Source organism: Pollicipes pollicipes, unplaced genomic scaffold (assembly GCF_011947565.3).
Source record: "Pollicipes pollicipes isolate AB1234 unplaced genomic scaffold, Ppol_2.1 Scaffold_6138;HRSCAF=7277_pilon_pilon_pilon, whole genome shotgun sequence".
NCBI classification, from domain to species: domain Eukaryota; kingdom Metazoa; phylum Arthropoda; class Thecostraca; order Pollicipedomorpha; family Pollicipedidae; genus Pollicipes; species Pollicipes pollicipes.
Window position 1 is genome coordinate 19,802,021 of NW_023596818.1, and position 10,373 is coordinate 19,812,393.

General features: G+C 49.3%; 1 protein-coding gene across 1 annotated transcript in view; it reads left to right on the forward strand.

Annotated features, from left to right (window-relative positions):
* LOC119105992 (cleft lip and palate transmembrane protein 1-like protein) overlaps window positions 1–10,373 on the forward strand; it is a 19,798-nt gene that overhangs the window by 3,844 nt on the left and 5,581 nt on the right.

Genomic DNA, 10,373 nt, shown 5'->3' on the forward strand with positions numbered 1-10,373 from the left:
GTGTCTTACTACTCCTTACTTCTTGATGCCAGAAGAAAGTGATTGCAATGATGAAGACTTTGAGGAAAAATTCAAAACCGTTAAGATTTTGCTGGAGGACTGAGAGCACTTCGCAAAAATAAGGGTCAAATCGCATTACCTCATTCTTCTCTCCCAAAAGGCATGATGCAGAGCTCAGCCCGCTCGCTTGCTCAGAGCCCGGTTTCAGCCGCAGCGTTGGAGAGGCCGGTCCCCTGCGTGACCCAGGTGTCGGTTCTCCAGCGCGGGTCATACCGAGCAGCCCGCATGTACTTCCGGCCGCAGCAGCCACCGATGCCCACCCAGTTGACCTCCGGCAGAGGCCGCTCCGCCTGCACCGCGTACATGGGCACCTGGTCATCGCCCTTGAAGACAGTCACAAAGCCGTTGTTGTACCGGACGGTGAGCGTGGTGTAGGCAGTCATGCTGAGGATGTCACCCGTGTTAGAGCAGAGCGAGGTAGCAGACAGGCCTATGGCAGGTGGAACGTATTTCAAACACGTAACGAAGTTGCCAGAGCAACTGACGCAGACAATCAGCTTTTCCGTGGAGGGTCCGCTGAACATGACGTTACAGTCTGACGCCGCCATGCAGTCAAACTTGATGGTGACGTCATTGGTTGCGTCGATCCCTATGGAGATGTAGCTATCTCGTGTTGTGAAGACGGGGTCGGGTCCGGTGCCGGCCTCCACAAACAGCCAGCGGTCGGCCACGTTTGAATCCACTCGCAGCCAGGCCGGCTCATTCTGGCTTTGCACCATCACGTAGTCAATCGACTGCGTGACAGTCGCCTGCCCACTGAGCAAGGTCGGGTTGTCCTCAGGCCCGATAGTCATGGTGCCACCGCACCAGGAGACATTCAGACGGCTATATGTTTCCGTGTTGACCAGGCCGGGAGTGTTGGCGTTAGTCACCAGCTGATGGAAGTCTCCCGCCGCATCTTTATAGTAAATGTCCGTTGCGCTGAGCGTGACTCCGAAAGCCAGGAGAGTGCCTGTGTGATCGTCTAAGTGGTTGGCGCTGATCACAGCCCGTGAGGTGCTGCGGATTTTGAGGCTGACGTTCAAAGAGCACGTTCCTGGCTTGAGTTTCTTGAAGGTCCAGTAGTTTGGTTCCAAAAACCAGTCCATGCCCCTGGGCATGGCGAGGCCGGGCCGAACTTCCCAGAAGGAGTCATTTAGCTGACACGAGCCGCTGGAGCAGAGGTACGCCCCTGGCGGGCTCAGAGGCGGCGAAGTGCAATGCAAGTCGGAGGTGCAGAACTGTCCCACGGCTCGGGCGGTGCACACATCGGAGCAGTAGCCGTCCCGCGTACAGCTGACGTCTTCCCAGTGTGGCTGGGCCAGCTCCGCCTGGCGAGCCGGCTGCTCCGTGACGTCATAGTAATCCACACCCGCCTCACTGACCAGCGAGTGGCCCTGGCACGCCTGCTGCTCCAGCAGCTGACAGTTGACTGCCGCTGCCACCGGGCCATAGTTGAAGGCGCTACACGAAGTCAAGCCGTCGCACAGCGCCAGGCAGCGGTCAGCCCTGTCTACCAGGTGCTGCTCGAGCGGCGGCTGACCCACCAGCCTCTTACCGGTTCGCCGCGAGCCGCTGGCGTACTTTGCCTCCGCCAATCCGGCCAGCAGGACCAGCAGGAGACACTGGGCGGTGGCCGCGGCGCTGAGGAAGGCCATGCCACGAGCTGGGCCTGACGCGCTGCTCCTCGTTTGTGAGTTGCAGGACAGCGTTAGCTTGGCCTCACGGCTAGCAACAAGATAGCGTAGGTCTCTCGGTCGATGGCACTGGACGAGTGCGCCGGCAGACACGCTGACACACGCAATGCCCGAGTTGGAGCGTTGCTAGGTTTGTCCCAATAGCGCGCTAGTTGTTGCTAGCAACGCGTTTCCACGCTACCAGCACCGCGCACTGTTCGTGTCCCTGCGGTTGGTGTACTCGCCAGCAGAACGCCATCAGCACTACATTATGAAGACGGTATGTCAGCATTTCTCCATGCAATGAAACCCCAGTGCAAAGTGTATGTAGTGTTATCATGCTGATGGCAGCCGGCCCGGGTTCCTCGACAGCTGAAACAGCGCGCCTCCGACACTGTACCGTGGTCATGGGGAATCATCGGCTGCCCTTGGGCTTGCGGCTTTGTAGCTTGCTCAGGAATTTTAATCCGTCGCTTGTACATTCAGCGGCCTGCACCGCCATGTCTGATTAATGTAACGATATGATTGGACTGGTAAAATAGTTTGTGGTATCCAACCATAGGCTCAACGTGAGGCTAGGGTTCTCACTGGCGCATCGTCTTACTCACCCTTCTGGAAAGCTTGCCGTTTTACGAACACAACATTTGTAACCTCAGATGCTCGTAAGATTGATCTTTGCTGATTTTGCGGAGCGCTCATATCCATTCTTTCTTCCTCTTTTAGGAGCTTTTACCACATTATCACCTGGTAAGCCTCGCCGCATATGGCGTATGGCGTATACCAACTCTAGATACTAGTCGATAAATAATAATTATTTCATATTCCAGTAGTTGAGGTAAACGTTCAGTTTCCCCTTCTTCACAACGCTTCCTGGCCGATACCGATTTCTGTACTCAAACCCGCTGCAATATTTCTTGATGTTTTGTAAGATGTTTAAATGACGTTTTAAAAGAGGAAAGATGCATCAATAAAAAATTAATTAACTGACTAGTGACGCCTGGTCGATATCAAGCCCTCGTCGACCATGGGCTCCCGATCAGCGCAAAGGGTCCCCTGACTGGCATTAGAGGATCCGGCCCTATGGAGCCAAGACCCCTGAGTACGAACTCCGGCCAGTCTTTCTGGCCCGTTCGAGCCCTCCAAATCTGGCCCTTGGCCTCGGTCCCGTGCGACCAAAAGGGACTGGATGGCCTTCGGGACCTACGTGGGGGGAGGAGGCACCTGCTTCCTGTGCCCCCTGACCCCAGCCTACGCCACCACTTATGACACGATGAGAGGATCTCACCTTCACTTGATGCTTTTGGAGGGGAGTAGTGTTTGACTGAAAAATGAAGTGATCGAAGCCAAGAAGAAAATTGTTGGGTGAGGGAGGGGTAGCAGTGGTGATGCAAATCTTTGGCACATTTACCTCTACCCCCCTCTTCTCACGAAAGTCGTGGCAGCCCTAATGCGTCGAGCAACGCTGAAATTTGTTGTAAAGTTATTTGCCAGCATTGGCCGGAGACTGCATTGTCGGCTGGACGCCAAATATGAAGTTTCTGGTGCAGCCCGCCCTTGGCAATTATCGCAAGACGTGATGAAATTAGCCGGTTCATGCACCGTACTCCGCAGGCGCGCGGTCAGCTGCGCGTGTTGAGCATAGCGCTGTCGATGCTCCCGCAGAGCAGCAATATGTGCACGAGCTCTTTGGTCTCAGTTGCATCGTTTAATTCTGCGTCACCATCGTCCGGGTTGCCAAATGTCCCCTCTCGCGCTAAATATTCGCCGCGTTCGTATGCGACATACGTAATATGTGGTGTAGCTACTCAACCTTTCAAAGGCTTAAATCCACCTGCACGACATAAGCGCTCGTTACAAATGCGTGATGTCTCAGCAGAATCATTTCCGACCTGTTTAGCCACGACCCTCGAATGCCGACTGAACAGCGCCAAACTTGGAATATCCACCCCGTAGAGCAAGGCCAGTGCAAAGTGGCGCCCTCAATATCGATACGTGATCGGCCATGTACCGGCCAGTGAGCGCAGCAATGTGAACCGATAAAACGGGACATTTTGCTGCGATGAACGTTCTTGGAAATCGCAAGCAGAGTATTTCACAATTCACACATATTTGGATGAGCATTTGCCGCAGCAAACTGGGCTTTACGTCTACGTCAACTTCATGGCCTTCGCTTGCTCGGTTTAGCCGTCAGCATATTGTTTGTCTTCGATTGTTTGAGTGACAGACATTGATGACTGCTGAGTATGACTGTTTTCAAAAACGCAACGTTGACCGCTCTCCGGTCGATTTGCGGCTTCGCTATGTGTCTGACGATGTTGGGCTGTCTGGATAATCTGCAGCCGGTACACGCACCTGCACAGTGCAGTCTGCTTCACTTCACCGCCGGGCTGTCTGGATAATCTGCAGCCGGTACCACGCACCTGCACGGTGCAGTCTGCTTCACTTCGCCATCCGCTGGGGTGGCCCAGATCTCGCACCAACCCTGAAAAATCACTCCCAAACCGTGTAATCTGCCATTTGCGCACGCGTGCCCCGCGCGCATCATCGCGCGTCACTTTACCCTTTGCGGTACGATGCCTGTTCTTTTTGGCGTCGACATGTATTCCACCCCCTTTCGGCGATTTTTAGCAGCCTGCAATTTTCGCGCTCCCCATGTTAAACCAATGGAGCATGTTCACACGCGCCGAGGGTATCGCGTCCGTCTGATTTAAGCCCCAGAATTTCACGCAGTGATGCACCTGGGGATGTCAGCAGCATACTTTAACACTCCAAAAGTCGCAACTTCAAACTGCGTGAGACGAGGGGTAGTTTGAGCACAGACCAGCACGCCTTCATTCGCACTGACGGCTCCCCGACGCGATGGCCGCATAGGAGCTGCCCTCGTACATCATGATTACCACAAGTCAAACGCCTGTCAAATGTTAGTACCTGGTATTGGCTGAACTAATAGCAATCCTGGCAGTCCTGCTCCACATCAAGCAAGGTAAGCAAAGCTCCACATCAAGCAAAGGGCAGTCATATGCACCAACTCCCATTCGTCGTTACAGCTCTCATCACTCTTCATAATTCATCCCACCCAATTCTTAACGGTTTACGACGAACGCTCTGCTTCCTTCCTCAACGAACTCACGTTATATTTCTCCGGATACATGGACACGCCAAATATTCATGGAAACAGCCCTGCTGACGAGGAAGCAAACGAAGTCTCATGTGTCTGAAATGCAATCATCTTCTCTGTCTCGTTTCTGATATTCTTGCAGTCATTAATTTACATTTTCGTGTCTTTCCCCAATCCGAATGGGACCAACGCGCTCATCACCTCCTTCACCCAATTAAACCCCATACTTCAGCACCTGTCGACAATTAATCAAGATAATCGCCTCAAAGAAGTGCTGTTTGCGAGACTGGGTATCGGTACACCAAAATCACCCACAACCACCTTTCGAGCACACTCCTCCGCTGTGTAATCGCTGCGACATCCCATTCACAGCAGATCCTTCCTCCTCGTTTGTCCGGCATATCAACGACCAAGACAACCGCTCATCATTACACCAACGCTAATCGGCTTCCATTCAGCCTCCTGTTGCCTGGCCTTATGCCGGAAGTGAATTCTCGAAAATTCGAATTCGAAAGAAACTCTTCCATGGCGGCCAGGGGCGGGCGGGGCGTACTTTTGGTTGGGGTGACGGGACCGTGCTAGTCATGAAGGAGTTAGACCATTCCCCTACCGCGGAGCTTTTTAGTTCATCCTCTCAGAGCTTCGTGCGTCTAATCGCCCCCAGGTTTATAAAGTTTATCCGCATTATTCATACCGCTCATTAGATGCGATACTAGCAAAAACACGACTTTTGTTACTAGGGAAGGAGTGTTCCTGTGTTGGTGGGTGGAATGCTGTGATCGAAAAACATATGTTTGTGTGTATGGGCGGGTAAGCATCTGGTTACATGAACGGATCCAGTAACGGGGGTTAGGGACCAAGCATTTAGGTCAAATTACGCAACCTATTCCATTCTTTTTTTTGCCATTGGATGTATACCACAGCAATATTCGCAAAACAGTGTAACTTTATTAAGTAAGGATTTTTGCGTAACTCGCGAGCGGCATGCGAAAATTTTGGTCTGGCGTTGGCCATCGTACCACGCTTTAAATTCAACTTTGTCATGCCATTAACAATTATAATCCACAACCCTGGTAAGAAACGTAGATAAAAAGAGCTCATTGGCCAGGCTTCCAGATGGAACCTAAGCATTCCGTATGTGACATTTTCATTCCCAAACATCCCGCTTAAACATCCCTCTGCACAATCTGTGCTTATTAAATATGCTTCTCAATGCGTCATGGTTTGCTTACGTCATCATGCCTTCTAAAACATTGATGGGGAGCCAACTGACGGCCGTTGTATCTGGACATTGCGCTCAGGAACGTCAGACATGAACGTCCCGACAATTATATTTTCATTAGCCTTGATCGGCGCATGGCTCATGGAATGGCAGGCTATGAATGACCTCATACTGACGTCATGAATGCCAAAGTGACTTTAAAATACTCCCCCCAATTTAACTTGCACAATTTTCGCGGGCGTGTAGCTTAGAAACTAGCAAGCTTAGGTCTTAAAAGGACCGCATTCTGTTTTTTTTACAGCACTGAAAGGTCTTCAATATGTCTACTTCAGTTCAAAACCCTATATAAATGTGGAACACTGCCATTACATAAAAGCTTTAAACCTAGACGATGGCAATCTTCCGTTTTTCAAAGCTGGTGGATGCCACCGCCTGCAGATCTACGGCTTCATCACCGGCTCCACGGCATGCGTTATACATAGTGGGCCTCAGGGCACATGACGTCATCGCTTCATTTCTCATCTAAAGCGCCATCTTCCCCTTACAAACACAACTAGGTACAGCCTTCAACCTCTGCGTCTGTGTTATAACCTGTGCGGCATAAATCCCCAGTATTCGTGACATTTAACAGTCGCAAAGGGAAAAACTGTTACCATCCGTAACATCGCTGGTTGGCACACTAGGCGTTGACAACGCGGCATCCCTCGAAGAGCTTAGACAGTGATCCCAGCGCCATTCCATCATATCCTTAATGCCAATAACCCTTTAAAATGTCCCGTGCCTGGAACGATGTATCTTATATAACAGCTGCTGCTGCTCTTGGTTCTTTAGAGCTGTTTAGGGCTTGGTTTCTTCGAACTTTTTTTGTTCATTGTGTAGAATGATTCACTAGAAAATTGCACATGAAATCCTAACACATACCGTTATCTCTGTCTTATCTAACAGCGAAATAATAAGCGCAGGACGTTTGTAAAGCTGCTTGCGAAACACTTACAGGTATTTTGGGAATGCTTCGTGACGAACGGCTTTGCAATCAGCGTAATAAGCCCCTTTAATGATGCAAGCGCTGCAGTAGCGACAAAAGGTGTGACTCGTCGCTTGTTCTTCCCGGCAAACATTTCATAAGTCGGGCATGCGGAGCGCGCATCAGCTCTACAACAGCAACGCGCAATGATAAGCGAAGCAGAAATGAAACGTTTGTTTAGAATGGAAAATGAATGCGATGTTTTTGGACAAAATTACTTTGACCGCATTCCAAGATGACAGACCGTATCTTTGAGTGATAATGTCGCTTAGGGATTTCTGCGCTCGGGTCGTGTCGTCCGCACAATGATTGTCTATGTAGACTGCACGTTCGATGTAGCTGACCTCCGGCGCGGCTGGTGCCGCTGGGTCAGCTGACCACCCTGCCGGCCAGTCTGGTGGGGATAGCCGTGGCCGACCCGCGTCACGCACCTTCGCCGGCCGCAAACATGTTTTGCAGGCATATCTGCAAGTTTAATTGTAGGAATCAGTTCATCGTACTCCAACTTGGAGGACGTTATGTCGCAATCACGAATGTGTGATACTGCATTGCATTTTCACGAATCAGAGGCATCCAAATTCATATACGCATTTCACACATCCTTGTCAAAACAAATAAAAGAAAGTGTGTTACTCGTGGAAAAGGGAGCTCAGCAGATCAAAAAATGTACAGGCTCACACTAAAAAAATGTGCTGATCAAAACAGGACCAAGACAAAGACTATGGCTTGCAAAAGGCATGATGCCTGCTTAGCTGTGGCGAAACGCTTACGTACATCCGAGACGCAACATTACCTGCTCCAAGTGCCTCTTAAATTGCAGCATGCATAGCCGTGTCAACTCTGGTGGCAGCTTATCGAATTTGCTCGATATAAGCGTGCGGCGCCCTTCGCCATAGCTATATTTTCTTCACGGGCCATGGAGCAGACCGACTTGCCTGGTGTTACAGCTGTTTGTGGCTCTGAAAACCATCGCATCCATGTCAGGAAGCTGCCCAGTGTCACACGCAGTTCTTATGAGACACATCTCATGGTATGACACCGTGGTCTGATGCAAGCCATCCGGTGTCATTACATACTCCGGGATGTCATTAAACATGTGGCTTTCCCTACGTCCACCGACCACGCTCTGAGAAATCTAATAGCTTTCATGTGCTATTCAGTTTGGCTTTTCACGGGTACCGTGCATTGAAATGCAATAACGTATTAGAGTGTTTCACATTCATATGAGGTTTTGAACCAAAATAGCCATGGCCTACCAATAGCTATAATCGAGACTGTTCCATCATATCTGATGCTTGCCTTAATGTCTTCACATGTGGAACATTCCATTTAAGCTGACAACTAAGACGTTTACGATGTGCGTGATGATGAAAATTGGCAGACCATATTTGGAATGTGACACCGCCATGAGTGTGCCTTGGTTTTAACCACCAGCTATTTGATGTGGTGATCAAAAGAAAGGCGGTCATCTATGAAGGGAACGATATTGTTTGCAGTCTTACATTCAGAGACCTCAAAAGTGCCAAATTTGATTTGCTGGGGTTGAAGTTTACTTGACGGCCTTGCAATTCCAAACACCAACGCTAGGGTACTTGGTGTATTGACTTTCATGAAGCTGGAACAAAACCAATCAGGCACCCTTTCTGGTTGGCATAAAAAGGAAAGGCATTCAGCTCCTGGCTTCTCGGCATTATGAGTTGAAAGTTCTTATTGAGTTAACACGCACTCTGGTGGGGGTCAAGTTGACCCCCCCGCAAAGGCTTTTTCCGGAATGATTTCCGGACGGCGTGGCGAAGCCTCGTGAAATCTTGGATAGCTGTAGACAATTGAGTAGACAATTTGGTATCCAAAATTTAGATGTAACTTGTAGGGTCACTAACATACGGCAGGTCAAAGTAGGCCACAGATTCAGCGAAGTCAATTTTTATGGAATTGTTCAATCTGATGCACCAACGGAGTATCAGACGAAGCCATTCATCTCTGAGGTACTTTCTAAAGCAACACAACAATTGAATGGACAAATTCCACTGGCCTAGGGTCAGGCATGAAAGTCAGACCAAGATCCAAACTAACCTGTTTTATTACTCTAGGGCCTGCTGTATGGGGTAGTTTTTGGTGGTCATTTGTTATTGATTGAACTAAAATGACCCAGGTCAACATTTTGTTTTTGAGAACATACTGCCTCGCGTTATCCTTGTCGCTTATTCAAATGCAAAACTCAAGCATACTTGTATGGTTTTGGTCACATTGACCTTTAAGAGAACAAAGAAGGTCACTGATCTTAAATGAGCATGTGACCTTTTCCTTAGAACAGATATCTAGGTTCTGAGGACGTTTTGGAGACCAGCCTGGAGTTTCACCTTGTTTGACCTTATTTGGCACGAATGCCATGGCCTAGGAACCTTAATTTTTGACCTAAGTGAGTTAACGCACAGGTTAACACACACTGTGAATTTAGTGTCTCTAGCTCTCATAGTTCATGAGATCTCAGGGAGCCAAATTGACCCGCACCCGAGCGAAGGGTATCCAACCAGCCAACCAGACACGTGTTAAAACTAACATCGATATACCAGGAGTTAGTGGATAAGCGGTGATGTGATGCTAAATAGCAATTATATTGACCGTGTGCTATATTTCAAGGTGTGCTCATTCTCAGGAGTGACAATAGGTCAGAAAGCCTCAGCGAAATGTTGCACTTGAACAGTAAGACACGTGCATCAAGAAACATACTCTCAATCTGTGCCAAAAGAAGTCACAAAGGCGCATGATCTAGGCCCTATCAAACCAGGCGCAATTCAGCGTTAAAGGCTGCCAAAAATAAAACAACACAGGCGGCCAGGCTGAAAAAGTGCAGTTGTTTAAGCTGTTCAGCTGTGCAAGCTGTTTCGAATAACGACGCAGATAACTAGATAAAAACAATACTAACCGCGCCCCAGCCACCATGAACATTGCCGGAAGCTCAGGAATGTGTATGATCTAAAACTGTTACTTAGTCCAGGTCGCATGATGAATTTGTACGTGCAGCCTTAGGTAAACATTCCAAATGTGCACAGATTCTCTTATCTTGAGATCCGCACGGTCTAACTGTTGATGATATTAACATTTCAGAGTCGTTGTTTATTGCGCAGTACTGGAGTTCCGAAGCAATGAGTCGCCGTGCTCTGGAGGATAAGCACAGCTCGAAATATTGAATGTTGACAATATAATCGATACTCAGCATCACAACGTCGTTTTACAAACACTTCCTGGTAAATTGAAGGTCGTTGAGTCAGCATGAGAGGTTTCAATCACAAT